This window comes from Macaca fascicularis, chromosome 12 (assembly GCF_037993035.2).
Source record: "Macaca fascicularis isolate 582-1 chromosome 12, T2T-MFA8v1.1".
NCBI lineage: Eukaryota > Metazoa > Chordata > Mammalia > Primates > Cercopithecidae > Macaca > Macaca fascicularis.
Window position 1 is genome coordinate 67,299,004 of NC_088386.1, and position 20,331 is coordinate 67,319,334.

A 20,331-nucleotide genomic window follows, 5' to 3' on the forward strand; every position below is an offset into this window, starting at 1 on the left:
CTTCTGGCTTCTAGGAAAGTGATTCTAGAACTTTTTTTAAAAAAGTACTTTAAGTTCTAGGGTACGTGTGCAGAACGTGCAGGTTTGTTATATAGGTATACACGTGCCATGCTGGTTTGCTGTACCCATCAACCCATCATCTACATTAGATATTTCTCCTAATGCTATCCCTCCCCTAACGCCCCACCTCCAGACAGGCCCCAGTGTGTGATATTCCCCTCCCTGCATCCATGTATTCTCATTGTTCAGTTCCCACTTAGGAGTGAGAACATGCAGTGTTTGGTTTTCTGTTCTTGTATTAGTTTGCTGAGAATGATGGTTTCCAGCTTCATCCATGTCCCTGCAAAGGACATGAACTCATCCATTTATTTATTTATTTATTTATTTATTTATTTATTTAGAGATGGAGTCTCACTCTGTCGCCCAGGCTGGAGTGCAGTGGCACGATTTCAACTCACTGCAAGCTCCGCCTCCCGGGTTCATGCCATTCTCCTGCCTCAGCCTTCTGCGTAGACTGGGACTACAGGCGCCCACCACCTCGCACGGCTAATTTTTTTTGTATTTTTTAGTAGCAACGGGATTTCACCATGTTAGCCAGGATGGTCTCTATCTTCTGACCTTGTGATCTGCCCGCTTCAGTCTCCCAAAGTGCTGGGATTACAGGTGTGAGCAACCACACCCGGACGAACTCATCCCTTTTTTACGGCTGCATAGTACTCCATGGTGTATATGTGCCACATTTTCTTTATCCAGTCTATCACTGATGGGCATTTGGGTTGGTTCCAAGTCCTTGCTATTGTGAACAGTGCCGCAGTAAACATACATGTGCATGTGTCTTTACAGTAGAATGATTTATAATCCTTTGAGTATATACCCAGTAATGGAATTGCTGCGTCAAGTGGTATTTCTGGTTCTAGATCCTTGAGGAATTGCCACACTGTCTTCCACAATGGTTGAACTAATTTACACTCCCACCAACAGTGTAAAAGCATTTCTATTTCTTCACATCCTCTCCAGCATCTGTTGTTTCCTGACTTTTTAATGATTGCCATTCTAACTGGTGCGAGATGGTATCTCATTGTGGTTTTGATTTGCATTTTCTCTAATGACCAGTGATGAGCTTTTTTTCATGTTTGCTGGCCGCATCAGTGTCTTCTTTTGAGAAGTGTCTGTTCATAACCTTTGCCCACTTTTTAATGGGGTTTGTTTGTTTCTTGTAAATTTGTTTAAGTTCTTTGTAGATTCTGGATATTAGCCCCTTGTCAGATGGATAGATTGCAAAAATTTTCTGCCATTCTGTAGGTTGTCTGTTCACTTTCATGATAGTTTCTTTTGCTGTGCAGAAGCTCTGTAGTTTAATTAGATCCCATTTTTCAATTTTGGCTTTTGTTGCCATTGCTTTTGGTATTTCAGTCATGAAGTCTTTGCCCGTGCCTCTGTCCAGAATGGTATTGCCTAGGTTTTCTTCTATGGTTTTTATGGTTTTAGGTCTTACGTGTAAGTCTTTAATCCATCTTGAGTTAATTTTTGTATAAGGTGTAAGGAAGGCATCCAGTTTCAGTTTTCTGCATATGGTTAGGCAGTTTTCCCAACACCGTTTATGAAATAGGGAATCCTTCCCCCATTGCTTGTTTCTGTCAGGTTCGTCAAAGATCAGATGATTGTAGATGTGTGGTATTATTTCTGAAGCCTCTGATCTGTTCCATTGATATATATATGTATCTGTTTCGGTACCAGTACCATGCCGTGTGGTTACTGTAGCCTTGTAGTATAGTTTGAAGTCAGGAGTGTGATGCCTCCGACTTTGTTCTTTTTGCTTAGGATTGTCTTGCCTATGCAGGCTCTTTTTTGGTTCCATATAAAATTTAAAGTAGTTTTTTCTAATTCTGTGAAGAAAGTCAATGGTAGCTTGATAGGGATAGCATTGAATCTGTAAATTACTTTGGGCAGTATGGCCATTTTCATGATATTGATTCTTCCTATCCATAAGCATGGAATGTTTTTCCATTTGTTTGTGTCTTCTCTTATTTCCTTGAGCAGTGGTTTGTAGTTCTCTTTGAAGAGGTCTTTCACATCCCTTGTAAGTTGTATTCCTAGGTATTTAATTCTCTTTGTAGCAATTGTGAATGGAAGTTCACTCATGATTTGGTTCTCTATTATTGGTGTATAGAAATGGTTGTGATTTTTGCACATTGATTTTGTATCCTGAGACTTTGCTGGAGTTGCTTATCAGCTTAAGGAGATTTTGGGCTGAGATGATGGGGTTTTCTAAATATACAATCATGTCATCTGCAAACAGGGACAATTTGACTTCTTCTTTACCTAACTGAATACCTTCATTTCTTTCTCTTGCCTGATTGCCCTAGCCAGAACTTCCAACACTATGTTGAATAGGAGTGGTGAGAGAGGGCATCCCTGTCTTTTGCTGGTTTTCAAAGAGAATGCTTCCAGTTTTTGCCCATTCAGTACGATATTGTCTGTGGGTTTGTCATAAATAGCTCTTACTCTTTTGAGATATACGTTCCATCAATACCTAGTTTATTGAGAGCTTTTAGCATGAAGGATGTTGAATTTTGTCAAAGGCCTTTTCTGCATCTGTTGAGATAATCATGTTTTTTTGGTCATGGGTTCTCTTTATGTGATGGATTACGTTTATTGATTTGCATGTGTTGAACCAGCCTTTCATCCCAGGGATGAAGCCAACTTGATCGTAGTGGATAAGCTTTTTGATGTGCTGCTGGATTCGGTTTGCCAGTATTTTATTGAGGATTTTTGCATTGATGTTCATCAGGGATATTGGCCTGCAATTTTCTTTTTTTTTGTTGTGTGTCTGCCCGGTTTGGTATCAGGATGACGCTGGCCTCATAATATGAGTTAGGGAGGATTCCTTCTTTTTTATTGTTTGGAACAGTTTCAGAAGGAATGGTATCAGCTCCTCTTTGTACCTCTGGTAGAATTTGGCTGTGAATCCATCTGGTCCTGGACTTTTTTTGGTTGGTAGACTATTACTGCCTTCATTTCAGAACTTGTTATTGGTCTATTCAGGGATTCAGCTTCTTCATGGTATAGACTTGGGAGGGTGTATGTGTCCAGGAATTTAGTCATTTCTTCTAGATTTTCTAGTTTATTTGCATAGAGGTATTCATAGTATTCTCTGATGGCCGTTTGTATTTCTGTGGGATCAGTGGTGATAGCCCCTTTTCTTATTGCATCTATTTGATTCTTCTCTCTTTTCTTTATTAGTCTTGCTAGCAGTCTATCTATTTTGTTGATCTTTTCAAAAAACCAGCTCCTGGATTCCTTGATTTTTTTGAAGGGTTTTTTGTGTCTCTGTCTCCTTCAGTTCTGCTCTGATCTTAGTTATTTCTTGTCTTCTGCTAGCGTTTGAATTTGTTTGCTCGTTTCTCTAGTTCTTTTAATTTTGATGTTAGGGTGTCGACTTTAGATCTTTCCTGCTTTCTCTTGTGGGCATTTAGTGCTATAAATTTCCCTCTACACTGCTTTAAATGTGTCCCAGAGATTCTGGTACCTTGTGTCTGTTCTCATTGGTTTCAAATAACTTATTTCTGCCTTCATTTCGTTATGTACCCAGTAGTCATTCAGGAGCAGGTTGTTCAGTTTCCATGTAGTTGTGAATTTCTTAATCCTGATTTCTAATTTGATTGCACGGTGGTCTGATAAACTGTTACGATTTCCATTCTTGTGCATTTGCTGAGGAGTGTTTTACTTCCAGTGATGTGGTCAGTTTTAGAATAAGTGTGATATACTGAGAAGAATGTATATTCTGTTAATTTGGGGTGTTCTGTAGACGTCTATTAGGTCTGCTTGGTCCAGAGCTGAGTTCAAGTCCTGAATATCCTTGTTAATTTTCTGTCTCGTTGATCTGTCTGATATTGACAGTGGGGTGTTAAAGTCTCCCACTATTATTGTGTGGGAGTCTAAGTCACTTTGTAGGTCTCTAAGGACTTGCTTTATGAATCTGGGTGCTCCTGTATTGGATGCATATATATTTAGAATAGTTAGCTCTTCTTGTTGCATTGATCCCTTTACCATTATGTAATACCCATCTTTGTCTCTTTTGATCTTTGTTGGTTTAAAGTCTGTTTTATCAGATACTAGGATTGCACCCCTGCTTTTTTTTGCTTTCCATTTGCTTGGTAAATATTTCTGCATCCCTTTATTTTGAGCCTGTGTCTTTGCACTTGAGATGGGTCTCCTGAATACAGCACACTGATGGGTCTTGATTCTTTATCCAATTTGCCAGTCTGTGTCTTTTTTTTTTTTTTTTTTTTCCAGACAGAGTCTCCACTCTGTCGCCCAAGATGGAGTCTAGTGGCACGATCTCGGCTCACCACAACGTCCGCCTCCCGGGTTCAAGTGATTTTCCCACCTCAGCCTCCTGAGTAGCTGGGATTACAGGCCTGCACCATCACGCCTGGCTAATTATTGTATTTCTAGTAGAGACAGGGTTTCACCATGTTGGTCAGGCTGGTCTCAAACTCCTGACCTCATGATCCACCTGCTTTGGCCTCCCAAAGTGCTGGGATTATAGGCGTGAGCCACCGTGCCTGGCCAGTCTGTGTCTTTTAATTGGGGCATTTAGCCTATTTACTTTTAATATTGTGTGTGAATTTGATCCTGTCATTATGATGCTAGCTGGTTATTTTGCCCGTTAGTTGATGTGGTTTCTTCATAGTGTCAATGGTCTTTACAATTTGGCATGTTTTTGCGGTGGCTGGTACCAGTTTTTCCTTTCTATGTTCAGTGCTTCCTTCAGGAGCTCTTGTAAGGCAGGCCTGGTGGTAACAAAATCTCTCAGCATTTGCTTGTCTGTAAAGGATTTTATTTCTCCTTCACTTATGAAGCTTAGTTTGGCTGGATATGAAATTCTGGGTTGAAAATTCTTTTCTTTAAGAATGTTGAATATTGGCCCCCTCTCTCTTCTGGCTTGTAGGGTTTCTACAGAGAGATCCGCTGTTAGTCTGATGGGCTTCCCTTCATGGGTAACCTGAACTTTCCCTCTGGCTGCCCTTAACATTTTTTCCTTCATTTCAACCTTGGTGAATCTGACGAGTATGTGTCTTGGGGTTGCTCTTCTTGAGGAGTATCTTTGTGGTGGTCTCTGTATTTCCTGAATTAAAATGTTGGCCTGTCTTGCCAGGTTGGGGAAGTTCTCCTGGATAATATCCTGAAGAGTGTTTTCCAACTTGGTTCCATTCTCCTTGTCACTTTCAGGTACATCAATCAAACATAGATTTGATCTTTTCACATAGTCCCATATGTCTTGGAGGCTTTGTTCATTCCTTTTCATTCTTTTTTCACTAATCTTGTCTGCTCGCTTTATTTCATTACGTTGATCTTCAATCGCTGACATCCTTTGCTGACATCCTTTCTTGCGCTTGATCGATTTGGCCATTGATACTTGCATATACTTCACAAAGTTCTCATGCTGTGTTTTTCAGCTCCATCATGTTATTTATGTTCTTCTTTAAACTGGTTATTCCAGTTACCAATTCGTCTGACCTTTTTTCAAGGTTCTTAGCTTCTTTGCATTGGGTTAGAACATGCTTCTTTAGCTTGGAGGAGTTTGTTATTACCCACCTTCTGAAGCCTACTTCTGTCAATTTGTCAAACTCATTCTGCATCCAGTTTTGTTCCCTTGCTGGCGAGGAGTTGTGATCCTTTGGAGGAGAAGAGACATTCTGGTTTTTGGAATTTTCACTCTTTTTGCGCTGGTTTCTCCCCATCTTCGTGGATTTATCTACCTTTGGTCTTTGATGTTGGTGACCTCGGATGGGGTCTCTGAGTGGACGTCCTTTTTGTTGATGTTGATGCTATTCCTTTTTGTTTGCTAGTTTTCCTTCTAACAGGCCCCTCTGCTGCAAGTCTGCTAGAGTTTCCTGGAGGTCCATCCCAGACCCTGTTTGCCTAGGTATCACCCAGGCTTCAGGACAGCAAAGATTGCTGCCTGTTCTTTCCTCTGGAAGCTTCGTCCCAGGGGGCAGCCGCCAGATGCCAGCCAGAGCTCTCCCATATGAGGTGTCTGTCAGCTCCTACTGGGAGGTGTCTCCCAATCAAGAGACACTGGAGTCAGGGACTCACTTGAGGAGGCAGTGCTCAGATGCTGTGCTGTGAGATCCACTGTGAGATCCACTGCTGTGAGATGCTCTTTTCAGAGCCATCAGGCAGGGACGTTTAAGTCTGCTGAAGCTGTGCTCACAGCTGTCCCTTCACCTAGGGGAAGGTGACATCTGTCCCAGGGAGATAGTGGTTTTATCTCTAAGTCCCTGACTGGGGATGCTGCCTTTTTTTGTTTTTTTGTTTTTGTTTTTCAGAGATGCCCTTCCCAGAGAGGAGGAAGAGAGAGAGGCAGTCTGGCCACAGCAGCCTTGCTGAGCTGCAGTATGCTCTGCCCAGTTCGATCTTCTAGTTGGCTTTGTTTACACTGTGAGGGTAAAACTGTCCAGTCAAGCCTCAGCAATGGTGGACGCCTCTCCCCTCACCAAGCTCAAGCATCCCAGGTCGAGCTCAGACTGCTGTGCTGGCAGCAAGAATTTCAAGCCAGTGAATCTTAGCTGGCTGGGCACTGTGGGGTTGGGACCCACTGAGCCAGACCACTTTGGCTCCCTGGCTTCAGCACCCTTTCCAGGGGAGTGAATGGTTCTGTCTCACTGGCATTCCAGGAACCACTGGGGTATGAAAAAAAAAAAAACTGCGGCTAGCTTGGTGTCTGCCCAAACAGCCACCCAGTTTTGTGCTTGAAACCCAGGGCCTTGGTGGTATAGGCACCGGAAGGAATCTCCTGGTCTGCAGGTTGTGAAGACCATGGAAAAAGCGCAGTATCTGGGCCCGGAGTGCACTGTTCCTCACAGTACAGTCCCTAATGGCTTTCCTTGGCTAGGAGAGGGAGTTCCCAAACACCTTGCACTTCCTGGGTAAGGCAACGCCCCACCCTGCTTCAGCTCGCCCTCTGTGGGCTGCACCCACTGTCCAACCAGTCCCATTGAGATGAACCAGGTACCTCAGTTGGAAATGCAGAAATCACCTGCCTTCTGCGTCGGTCATTCTGGGAGCTTCAGACTGGAGCTGTTCCTATTTGGCCATCTTGCCAGCAGTCGATTCTAGAACTTTTTACTCCTCGTTAGCTCAAACTACTGGAAGAAACTAGTTAGATACGGAATATGTTTCCACTGGCTGAAAAAAATGGTAGTAGCTATAAGTGGCTTACCTGCAACTCAGCAGGACTACTTTATGACATCACTGTTTGCAGGTATGCTGCCTGAACCCACTTAGGAATCACTCTTTCTCCTTCCTAGGCCCTCCCCTAAAATTTGCAGGCCCTGAAGCAATAGGTAGGTCAAGATATTTCAGTGTTATAAATCAAGCTTAAAAGCTACTAAATTATATGCACAACATGCAGGTCCACCTTGGATTTTCGTACTTCTCAGAATTCCATTCCCAAAGATGACAGCCAGCGGGGACCCAGCCTGCAGCACATTGCCCTCCTTCTTTCCACCCGCTCCTTCAATATTCTGAAGGGCTTCACAGGAACACTTGTGTATTCTTCAGCCTACATGCCTAAGTTTTTCCACAGCCTTGCACATAGCTGCCCCTTGGCCACCTTTTCGACCAGGGTAAGTTTGGGCAAAAGATAGGCCTTGTGAAAGCCCTGGAAGTTGAGCAGTTTAGGCAGGAAAATCAGGGTTTCAGGTACCTTGAACGTGGTCTAGAAGAGAATGAAGTGAGTTCCCAGTAGGCATAACCCATTGGCCCTGCAGACTTTTTGCCCCCTGGGAAACACAACTACAGGAGGGCCTCTAAAACAAGGCACCCGAGGGCAGTGCTGGACCTGTCTTTTCTCCTAAAGTCAACTGAGTCACTTTTTAAAAGATAATTCTGTTGTCCCTAATGGTATTTTTTCAATGCAAATAAAATTGTTTATCACTGAATACTATTTCATGACTCCTAAGAGTATTCACTACTAGAAATCGGTGTTTAGTATTAACAGATTCATCACAAAATGTGTGTTAGGAAGCAGGGAAAAGAGCTGATATTTTAATAAAACCTTGTAAATATGTTCTGCGAATTACTAGTTGCACAGCACATTTTGTAACTATAGGATCATCCCAGGAGTCACTTCAACAAGAGAAAGAAAAGAGTTTTCTGTTTGCTTTAAGTGCTATTAGTGAGATTGGATCAAGATGGCAAACAGAAGTATCTGCTCTCCCTCTAAACTCTAAATTCCATAAAGTGCTATAATAAAACAGAAGAAAAATAAGAAATCTGCTATAGCACTGAAAGATGAGAGGGCTAGCAATGGAATAGAAATTTGGAAGAATGCCATAAACATCAAAAACTGGTAGGATCAGAGTTATAAGCAAACAAAATGATAGGGAATCATAATTGAAAACAGGCAAGACTACTATAAAAGGAGGCATGGGTTGGAACCCAGAGTCAACAGATGCAAAGAGCAGGAGGGTTCCCTGGAGTACCGGACAGGGTGATTCATTAGGGAGCTCATTCAGAATAGCTACGCAAGTCCCATTTCCCAACCACAGACTGAGTGGTGGACAAAAGGAGTGTCTCTGGCCAGCCTATAACATAACTGAGTGATGCCACTGGAGCTGGGAAAGCAGGGCAATACCCCCAGACACTTGCTGACGCGCAAGAGGAGAACAGAAGCCCATACACTAGTTGCCCCTTATCCATGGTTTGGCTCTCCACAGTTTGTTACCCATGGTCAACACAGTCCTAACATATTACATGGAAAGTTCCAGAAATAATTCATGAGTTTTAAGTTGCAGGTCATTCTAAGTAGTGGTATGAAATCTTGTACCGTCTGCTCTGTCCTTCCCAGGATGTAATCATCCCTTTGTCCAGTGTATCCACACTGTCTACACTGCCTACCTGTTAGTCACTTAGTAGCTGTCCTCGTTATCAGATCAACTGTCACAGTATCTCAGTGTTTGCATTCAAGCAACCCCTATTTAACTTAATAATGACCTCAAAATGCCAGTAGTGATGCTGGCAATTCAGATGTGCCCAAAAAACTGTAAATTGCTTCCTTTAAGTGAAAATGTAAAAGTTCTTGACAATTTTTTTAATTGTATGCTGAGGTTGCTAAGATCTAAAGTATGGCTTAGGTCTAAGGTATGAACAAATCTTCCATCCGTGAAATTGTGAAGAAGGAAAGATAAATTCATGCTAGTTTTGCTGTGCACCTTAAACTGTGGAAGTTACCCCACAGTGCAGGTAAGCACTTAGTTAAGGTGTAAAGAGCATTAAACTTGTGGATGGCAGACGTGAATGGAAAGGGTTCCAACTGACAGCAACTGGGTTTGGTACTATTCATGGTTTCAGGTATCCACTGGGGGTCTTGGAGTATATTTCCTGCAGATAAGGGGGACTACTGTACCCAGAGCCAAAATACTGACATATCCTCAACACAGCACAGCCCACCAGTCTCATCACAGGCTATGATAAACAGATATGACATCCATAAAAAGAGGCTCTCAGATACAAAAATGAGCAACTAAATAACTTAAAATTACAACTATGAATCACTAAAATATTTGAAGAAAGCCAGTAATATGGAAGGCCCCGAACAAATCTTTTTAAAAAGTCCAAATAACAGCATATTAAAGAAGACATCAAATAAGTGTATTTAACATCCCAAGAGTATACAGGATGATACAGCCAAAAAATAAGTATAGGTTATTATAGAAGAACCAATCCAATCTTGGATATTACAATTATGGTTGTTAAAGTTGTTTTAAAAGCTAAATAGTAGAGGGTTACAGCTGGAGTAAAACTATCAGTAGAATAATCACAAGGTGTCTCTCAGATTCAACCAAAAAGTAGTAACAAAGAAAGTATCAAGGAAAGCTCAACGATACAGGGATGTGTCCCAAAACTCCAGTATCTAAATAGGAGATAAAAGATGGGACATAGGCCGGGCGCGGTGGCTCAAGCCTGTAATCCCAGCACTTTGGGAGGCCGAGACGGGCGGATCACAAGGTCAGGAGATCGAGACCATCCTGGCTAACCCGGTGAAACCCCGTCTCTACTAAAAAAATACAAAAAACTAGCCGGGCGAGGTGTCGGGCGCCTGTAGTCCCAGCTACTCCGGAGGCTGAGGCAGGAGAATGGCGTGAACCCGGGAGGCGGAGCTTGCAGTGAGCTGAGATCCGGCCACTGCACTCCAGCCTGGGCGACAGAGCGAGACTCCATCTCAAAAAAAAAAAAAAAAAAAAAAAAGATGGGACATAGAAAAATATAGACTAGAATAGCTTTCTTTGGTTTGAAAAGGCACAAGTCTTAGGACTATAAAGGAATTTATCCCTTTTAAATATGAATCATTGACCAAAAGTGTCAGAATATCTCAACAGGAGTGATTGTAGGTATATTTTTACCATAGTGCACTAAAATGTACATTTTTAAATGCAAGGCTTGCCGAAAAGAAAATTTTCAAATTCCCTTCTAAATAACTCAGGGTAAAAGTAAATAAAAAATAATTTAGTAATTAATACAGAATTAGGGCTCTGTGGAGAAATGACTAATGTCGGGTCTTGGCAAGAAATAAAAGCAAGAGTTTGGAGCATCTTGTCATACCAGAAAGCTAGGAAGCTATCAAAGATGACTGAGGGCCAAACACAGCTCATGTCTAATCCCAGTGCTTTGAGAGGCCAAGGCAGGAGGACTGCCTGAGCTCAGGAGTTTGAAACCAACCTGAGCAATATATTAGGTTGGCACAAAAGTAATTGTGGAAACTGCAACCTAATAGCAAGACCCCTGTCTGTACAAAAAATTGAAAAAAAACCCATAAAAACCCAGCAGGTGCAGTAGCATGCATCCGTAGTCCTAGCTACTCAGGAGACCGAGGTAGGAGGATCACTTGAGCCAAGGAGTTTGAAATCAGCCTAAGCAACATACCAAGACCCCATCTCTTAAAAAAAAAAAAAAAATCCTGAGGTAGTATCAGTAGGACTCAGAATTTAATTGCAAGAGGCTCCCACTGGCTGAAAATGTGACAAGTTGAGTACTTAAAAAAAAAAAAAAAAATTACATGGTGGCTCACACCTGTAATCTGAGTACTTTGGGAGGCTGAGATGGGCAGATCACCTGAGGTCAGGAATTGGAGACCAGCCTGGCCAACATGGTGAAACCCTGTCTCTACTAAAAATACAAAAATTAGTCTGGCGTGGTGGTAGGTGCCTGTAATCCCAGCTACTTGGGAGGCTGAGGAACGAGAATCGCTTGAACCTGGGAAGTCGGGGCTGCAGCGAGCTGAGCTCATGCCACTGCACTACAGCCTGGGTGACGGAGCAAGACTCTGTCTCAAAAAAGAAAAAAATCCCAAAGGTTTTCAAGTATGTTTAATTCTTTGACACTTTTCAAAGAAACTCTCATTGATCATCTCTGGAAGATGCTGGGGAAATATTTTGAAAATAGAAAAAATCAAGCATTTATCCTGTTTTTCCCCTCTGTGTAACCAAATAATTGTTACGTTTCTCTTTGTAAAAGTATCTCAGCTAATATATAAGATATAATAGAATACCACCATTTTGCAATTCCTGATGAAATAATGGTTGAAGGTAATTATCAAGGCCTGCTAGTATTACCAAAAGAGACATTATGTGCCTTCTTTTGGATGTACCCGTAACACAGCCACAAAGTATTCCTTTTTTTTTTTTTTTTTTTTTTTTTTTTTGAGACGGAGTCTCGCTCTGTCGCCCATGCTGGAGTACAGTGGCATAATCTCAGTTCACTGCAAGCTCTGCCTCTCAGGTTCATACCATTCTCCTGCCTCAGCCTCCCAAGTAGCTGAGACTACAGGTGCCCGCCATCACTCCCGGCTAATTTTTTGTATTTTTAGTAGAGACGGGGTTTCACCGTGTTAGCCAGGATGGTCTTGATCTCCCGACCTCTTTATCTGCCCGCCTCAGCCTCCCAAAGTGCTGGGATTATAGGCGTGAGCCACTGCGCCTGGCCTCCACAAAGTATTCTTACCAAAAAAAAAAAAAATCTTCAATGTTGTCAAGCCTCTAGAATATAACTACCAATTTATACAAAATTCAGGGAAATAGAAACAGCTAAACACCACCACAAGGATGCAACCACCAAAACTGAGAATGTAGGAAACTATGGGACAAACAGGCTGAAGTCTTATGTGCAAGTAAAAAAGAGGAGGAGAGGGAAACCAAAAGCTAAAAAGAGATTTAAGAGTGATACCAATCTATGGACTTCACTTGGATACTGATTTGAACTGTGTGTGTGTGTGTGTGAGAGAGAGAGAGAGAGAGAGAGAGAAGGCAGAAGGAAAAAGAGACTGAGACACAGTTGGGGAAATGGTGGTGTTAGATTTAAGAGAGATAACAACTATATTCCATGTATGGACTGGACTTGGATACTGATTCAAACTGTGTGTGTGTCTGTGTGTCTGTGTGTCTCTGTGTGCATGCGCACGTGAGAGAGAGAGAGACAGAGAGAAGGAAAGAGACTGACACAGCTGGGGAAATTGTGGTGTTACGTATTTTTTTCAAAAGTCCTTAACACTTAGAGGTATATAAGGAAATATTTCTGGATGATCTGATATCTGGGGTTTGTTTCAGAATAATTCAGTAAGGGTGGAAGAGACATGGATGAAGTATAATTGAAACAGGATTAGCTATGAGTTGATAATTTTTGAAGCTGGGTGATGAGTAAAAATTGTAAATATTACAGTATTCTGTTTACTTTGTATACGTTTGAATTTTTCCAAAAGTTAAGTCAATACAGCATATACCTTTGTTAATAAATTTGAAAGCCTTGACAATATAGAAGAAAAACTAAGGAACATATAAATTGGTGAAGTTGATCTAAGAAGTAAAAACTTAATCAGACCAGAAAACCAAAAAGAAGTTGAAAAGGTTACCAAAGATTACTCCCTTGAAATACATAAGCTTTTTTTTCTGCCAGGGTCTCATTCTGTCATCCAGGCTGGAATACAGTGTCATAATTTCAACTCACTGCAACCTCCTATCTCTAGGGCTCAAATGATTCTCCCATCTCAGCCTCAGTAGCTGGGACCACAGGTGCATGCCATCTCTCCTGGTTAATGTTTGTGCTTTTTTGTAGAGACAGGATTTCACCATGTTGCCCAGGCAGGTCTTGAACTGGTGAGCTCAAGTGATCTGCTTGCCTTGGCCTCCCAAAGTGCTGAGAATACAGGCACGAGCGACCACGCCTGGCTGAAAGACATAAGCTTTAAAGGCACAATTTCTAGAGCTTTAGTAACAGCTATTCCAGAAACTAGAAAACGATGGAAAATGCAGTGAACACCAAACCAGACATGGATGGTACAAAGTCAAAACAAAAGAATAAGCCAATCTCAGGAATGAACAAAAATGCAAAAATTGAATATAACACTATTTAAAAAGATTAAGATATCACAACCAAGTAGGGTTAATCCTAGAAATTTTTTAATGTTTCACTATGAGACAGTGTATTAATATTGCTAATCACATGTAAAAATTAAAGAGAAAAATCTCAGTGGAGGCAAAAAAGTATATGATAAAATTTAATACCTATTCTTGATTTTAAAAGAAAAAAGAAACACCAAAATAAATTAGGAATAGTGAAAACTCTTAAGTCAATAAAGGGTATCTATTGGCCCAGCATGGTGGCTCACACCTATAATCCCAGCACTTTGGGAGGCCGAGGCGGGCAGATCACCTGAGGTCGGGAGTTCGAGACCAGCCTGACCAACATGGAGAAACTCCATCTCTACTAAAAGTACAAAATTACCCGGGCGTGATGGTGCATGCCTGTAATCCCAGCTACTCAGGAGGCTGAGCCAGGAGAATCGCTTGAACCTGGGAGGCAGAGGTTGCAGTGAGCCAAGATCATGTCACTGCACTCCAGCCTGGGCAACAAGAGTGAAACTCTGTCTCAAAAAAAAAAAAAAAAAAAAAATTCGTATCTATCAGTAACCTATAGCAAACATCACACTTAAGGGTGAGATGTTAGAATCATTCTCACTAATGCTAGAGAAATGCAAGGATGCTTAGTATCACGCTCCTTCTGTTTAACATGGTAGTAGAAGTCCAAGCATCTGCATTAAGAAAATAAAATGTAAATACTGAAAAGACACAAAACCACCTTTGCAGATAAAATTTTTAACCACAAGAGGACAAGATAATCAGTCAACTGAAAAATATTGCAAGAGTTCATTAAGATGACTGAGTATAAGATTAGTATATCCAAATTGCCTATTACATTAGTTAGAAAATGTAATGGGCAATAACTCTGTTCATAATAGGAATGAAAATATTTAAACCTAAGCATACTACAATAAAAGGAGTTTGTAAAACCTACTTAATACTTAAGAATATAAAATTTTGCTGAAGGATATTTAGAAATCTGAAAAATGGACAGACCTGAGATGGAAAGATTCCATATTATAAAATCAGTATACATCCTAAAGCAAATTATAACTTTCCAAGGAAAATTCCAACAGAATTTTTAACTAGAACTTGAAAAAATGTTGACTGTGTAACTCATGCAAGAGAAATGATGGAAAAATAAGCAACACAATTTTGAAAGTGAACACTGAAGGTGAACTTGCTCTCCTAAATGCTACTTTATATTGCAACTGGCCTTCCCTCCATATTTGTAGGTTCTATATCCATGGATTCAACTAACCAACTTGAAAATATTGGGAAAAAAACTATTAAAAATAACAATACCCAATAAAAATAATGCAAATAAAAATCCAACACAGCTATTTACATAGTATTTACATTGTATTAGGTACAAGTAATCTAGAGATGATTTAAAGTACATGGGAGTATGAGCGTAGGTTATATGGAAATACTACACCATTTTATTTGGGGGAATTGAGCATCCTTGAATTTTGGTATTTGTGAGGGATCCTGGAAATCAAGAGTAGATACACTAATTTCAAACAGAGAATACTCCAGAGCAAGGAAAGTTACCAGGAATAAAAAGGGGCATTATATAATGATAACGGGGTCAATACTCCAGGAAGACAAAACAGTTCTTACGTATGCTCCCAACAAGACAGCATCAAAATATGTGAGGCAAAAACTGATTGAACTTCAAGGAGTTCACTATTATGGTTACAGGCTTCAACACCCCTCTATCAGAAAAGGACAGATCCAGCAGGCAGATCAATCAGTAAGGACATAGTTGAACTCAGCAACACCATCAATCAACTGGATGTGATGGATGTCTATTGACTACTACTTAAAACAACAGCAGAATACATATTCTTATCAAGCTTACATGAAACATTCACAACTACCACATTCTGGGCCATAAAAACACACTTTAAAACATTTAAAAGAATAAACATATAATGTCTGTTCTCAGGCCTCAAAGGAATTAAACTAGAAATCAATAACAAAGATAGCTGGATACCTTAAAATACTTGGAGATTAATAACTTCTAAATAACACATGGGTCAAAGAATAAATCTCAAGAGAAAATTTAAAATATTTTGAAATATATGAAAATGAGGGTGGGCACAGTGGTTCACACCTGTAATCCCAGCACTTTGGGAGGCTGAGGCAGGTGGACCACTTGAGGTCAGGAGTTTGAGACCAGCCTGGCCAACATGGTGAAACTCCGTCTCCACTAAAAATAAAAAAATGAGATGGGCTTGGTGGCACATGCCTGTATTCCCAGCTACTTGAGAGACTGAGGTGGGAGAATCACTTGAACCCAAGAAGTGGAGGTTGCAGTGAGCCAAGATCATGCCACTGCACTCCAGCCTGGGTGACAGAGCAAGACTCTATCTCAGGAAAACAAACAAACAAAAAAGACAGTGAGCAAACGGAATAAAAAGAGATCAACATTTAGGCATGTAATATTCAAAAAGAGGAATTTTTGAAAGCAACAAAAGAAAGATGACTTACCATATATAAGGGAACAACAATATGATCAACAGTTGATTTCTCATCAGAAACCATGAATGCCATAAGGCAGGAAGATAACATATTCAAAGCTGAAAGGAAAAAGAAACTGTCAGCTAAGAATTCTATGTCCAGCAAAATTAGTCTTCAAAAATGAAGCTAAAATAATGACATCATTAAACAAATGACTGACAGTATTTGTTGCTAGACAACCTACCTTGCAAGAAATTATTAAAGGAAGTCCTATTGTCTGAAAAGAAATAGCAGTAGTGTTTTAGACCATTTTATGCTGCCATAACAGAATGACACAGATTGGATAATTTATAATGAACAGATATTTGGCTCACAGTTCTGGAGGCAGGGAAGTTCAAAAGCATGCATGGTGCTGGCATCTGGCAAGGACCTTCATGCTCCATCATCCCTTGGTGGAGGGCAAGACAGGGTGAGAGCAAGAGGGGCCAAACCCACTTTTATAACAAACCCACTCTTGTGATAACCAACCAACTACTGAGATAAATATGTTAATCCATTCATGAGGGCAGAGCCCTCATGACCTAATCACCTCTTAAAGGTCCCACCTTTTAACATTGTTGCATTTGGGATTAAATTTTCAACACATGAACCTTGTTGGATACATTCAAACCATAGCAGATGGTAACTCGAATTCACATGAATGAAAAACACCTATAAAGGCAGTACATAGGTAAATGTAAGACTACATTTTTTTTTATCTTAATTGATTTAAAATACAACGGCAAGGAACAGTAATTATAAAACTTTACTGTGGGGTTATAACATATACAAATGTAATATATATGACAATAGCAAAAGGAGGAAAAGAAATGGAGCTATATTAGAGCTATGTTTTTATATTTTACTGGAACTTACTGGCATATATTTTCCAGAATTAATATTAATCAGTACATTGTGATAAATTAAGATATATATTTTAACCCCTAGATAAATCACTAAGAAAATAACTCCAAAAAATAGTTAAAACAAAAAACTTACAATGGAACACTATAAAATATATATTTTTAACACAAAAGAAAGTAAAGGAGAAAGAAAGAAACAAGGAAAAAAAGAGACATAGAAAATAAAACCTGATTATCAAAACCAGTGAGTTCAGCAAGGTTGTAAGATACAAGATCAACATCTAAAAATCAGCTGTTTCTCTATATAACAATGAACAATCTGAAAATGAAGAACATTGCATTAATAAAAACATCATAAATAAAATATTTAAGGACTGGGCGCAGTGGCTCACATCTGTAATCCCAGCACTTTGGGAGGCCAAGGCGGGCAGATCACAAGGTCAGGAGTTCAAGATCAGCCTCACCAACATGGTGAAATCCCGTCTCTACTAAAGATACAAAAATTAGCTGGGTGTGGTAGTGTGTGTCTGTAATCCCAGCTACTCAGGAAGGCAAGGCAGGAGAATCGCTTGAACCTGGGAGGCAGAGGTTGCAGTGAGCTGAGATCACGCCACTGCACTCCAGCCTGGATGACACAGCGAGACTCTGTCTCAAAAAAATAAATAAAATATTTAGGGATAAATTTAACAAAGAGGTATTAGACCTGTACACTGAAAAATATAAACATGGGTGAAATTTTAAAGATCTAATTAGAGATCCCAAGTGTGTGGATTGGAAAACTCAAGATTGTTAAGATGGCAGTTCTTCCCAAATTGATCTATAAATTCAGCAAAATCCCTATCAAAAAAAGAACAGCTGACTTTTTTGAAGAAATTGACAAGCTAATCCTAAAGTTTATATGGAAATACAAAAGATCCAACATAAGCAAAACAGTTTTGAAAACGAACAAAATTAGAGGATTTACACTTCCCTATTTCAAAACTTAATGTGAAGCTACAATAATCAAAATTGTGGTACTGTCTTAAGTATAGTGATATAGATGAATGGAACAGAAATGAGGGTCTAGAAATAAACTCTTACAGGCATTGTCAATTTATTGTTGATTAAAGAACACCAAGGCAATTCACTGAGGAAAGGATTGTCTTTTCAAGAATGGTGCTGAGGTTGGACATAGTGGCTCACACCTGTAATCCCAGCACTTTGGGAGGCCAAGGAAGGAGGATTGCTTGAGGCCAGGAATTTGAGACCAGCCAGGGCAACATAGTGAGACCTCATCTCCACAAAAAGTGAAAATAAAAAAAAAATTAGTAATTGGACAATTGGATATTCACATACAGAGTATGAATTTAAATCCTTACTTCATACCATATACAAAAATTAACTCAAAATAGATCATAGACCTAAATGTAAGAACTAAAATATTAAACTTCTCAAGGAAAACAGAAAACCTTCATGACCTTAGTTTAACCAGTTTTTAGATGACACCAAAAGCATGAAATTGAACTTAATAAAAATGTTAAGCTTTTGTGCTTCAACAGACGCCAGTAAGAAAACAGATTGGGAGAAAATATTTGCAAATCTGATATAGGACTCACATCCAGAACGTATAAAGAACTACTACAACTCAATAATAAAAAGACAAACCTCAATTAAAAAATAGATAAAAGATTTGAAGAAACATAGATACCTATAAGCACATGAAAAAACACTCAACATTAGTTATTAGGGAAAAGCAATTAAAACCACAATGTAGTATCACTTCACATCCACTGAATAGCTATAAGAAGATAGTCAATAATTAAGTATTGGTAAGGATGTGGAGAAACTGTAACACTCATCCATTACTGGTGGGAGTATAAAGTGATACATTTTACATTTAGAGCATGATATCAATCCACTAAAATTTTATTGTGGTGATGGTTACGTAGCTCTGTAAATACCCCTTCAGTAAAGCTGTCAGAAAGAAAACCGTACTGCTAGACTAACTTCAAGTTTATTATACTGGAACAAGTCAGACGACACCAGGAGGAAGCAATCAGATAAACAATGTGAGACATTCTGTAAGACAACTGGCTTCCAATGTTATGAAAAAACCGAGTTATATTCCTACATACCAGAAATGACATTTCCAAAAAAGATATTTATAACGGTATCCAAATGTATGATGTACCTAGGAATATATGTAACAAAAGATTTACAAGACCATCTTGGCGATTAATAAAATTTTATTAAGACATTAAAAGGACTTAGTGATATATCATGTTCATGGATTGAAAGGCCCACTATGATATAAATTCTCCCAAAATAGCTTATAGATTCATTGCAACTCCAGTCAAATTTTCAATGTGTTTGGCATTTTTTAGTGAAACGTGATAAACTATTTCTAAAATATATAAAGAAGAGCAGAGAACCAAGAAGAGCCACAAGCTATTGATGAATAACAAGGACGTGAAAGGACTTTGATATATCAAAAAAATTTTTTGAAGATGATGGAGTAATGAAGAGGGTGTACATTAGCAGAGGGAAAAAAAAACAATATAATAAAGAGCTCATAAAAGATCTTTGCATATATGGACAATATACAACAGAAAAGGCACTTCAAAGCAATAGGACAAGGAAGTTTTTTGTTTTTTTTTTCAATAAACAGTGCTGGCACAACAGACTAGCCTTAAAGCAGCAAAAAAATTACCTCATACTATATGTTGAAGATTGTTCCAAGTGGGATGACACCAAAATGTGAGAGGCAAAACTACAAAGCATGTAACAAGAGAATATTAACTATATTTTTAACGTAATGATTTTAAAAAGTGAGCTAACCATAAAGGAAAACTATTGATATATTTGAAGATATTAAAATTAAAATGTTAATATATTTTATAAACACTGTGAAAAGACAAGCACAAAGTGGGAAAAGATTCTGCAACACAACTCTTAAAGGAGTAGTATCCAGAATATATAAAGAATCACCTGCAAATTAATGAGAAAAATGGTCAAACTTTAACATACTTCATTCACCAAAGATGAAATCCAAATGGCCAAAAAATATATGAAATGTGCTCAGCCTCATGAACACCTTTCATATTTTTTCCATATAAGGAAAATGGTCATTTAAACGACAATGTGATACCATTATACATCTACCAGATTGGGGTGGCTGGGGGAAAGCCAGTACACCCTGGGAAGAATGTAAATCAGTACAAGAATCTTTGGGAAACAGTTGGCATGATCTAGGTTCCACTCTTATGTATATGTCCTTTTAAAGATGCAAACTCCAGAAGACATGTTCAAAATATCCATAGAAGCACTGTTTGAAATATCCCCAAAGTGGAAAAAATCCAGATTGTCCATCAAGAGTAAAATGAAAAAAGTATATGTAATACATTCATACAATGGAATAAACACACTATAGCTACATTCAGTGATAAGGATGAATCTCATAATGCTTAGCGAAAGAAACCAGTCTCAAAAGTGTACATATGATTCACATAAATTCCAAAAACAGAAACTAAATATGGTCTTTAGAGACATATACATGAATGGTA

The 20,331-nt window shown here is 39.3% G+C and overlaps 1 long non-coding RNA gene across 1 annotated transcript; it reads left to right on the forward strand.

Annotated features, from left to right (window-relative positions):
• Positions 1-525: 525 nt before the first annotated feature.
• LOC141408187 (uncharacterized) lies at positions 526-7,952 on the forward strand. The gene is made up of 2 exons (XR_012421224.1): positions 526-663; positions 6,336-7,952. It is a non-coding gene; the product is annotated as an uncharacterized lncRNA (long non-coding RNA).
• The last annotated feature ends 12,379 nt before the right edge of the window (positions 7,953-20,331 follow it).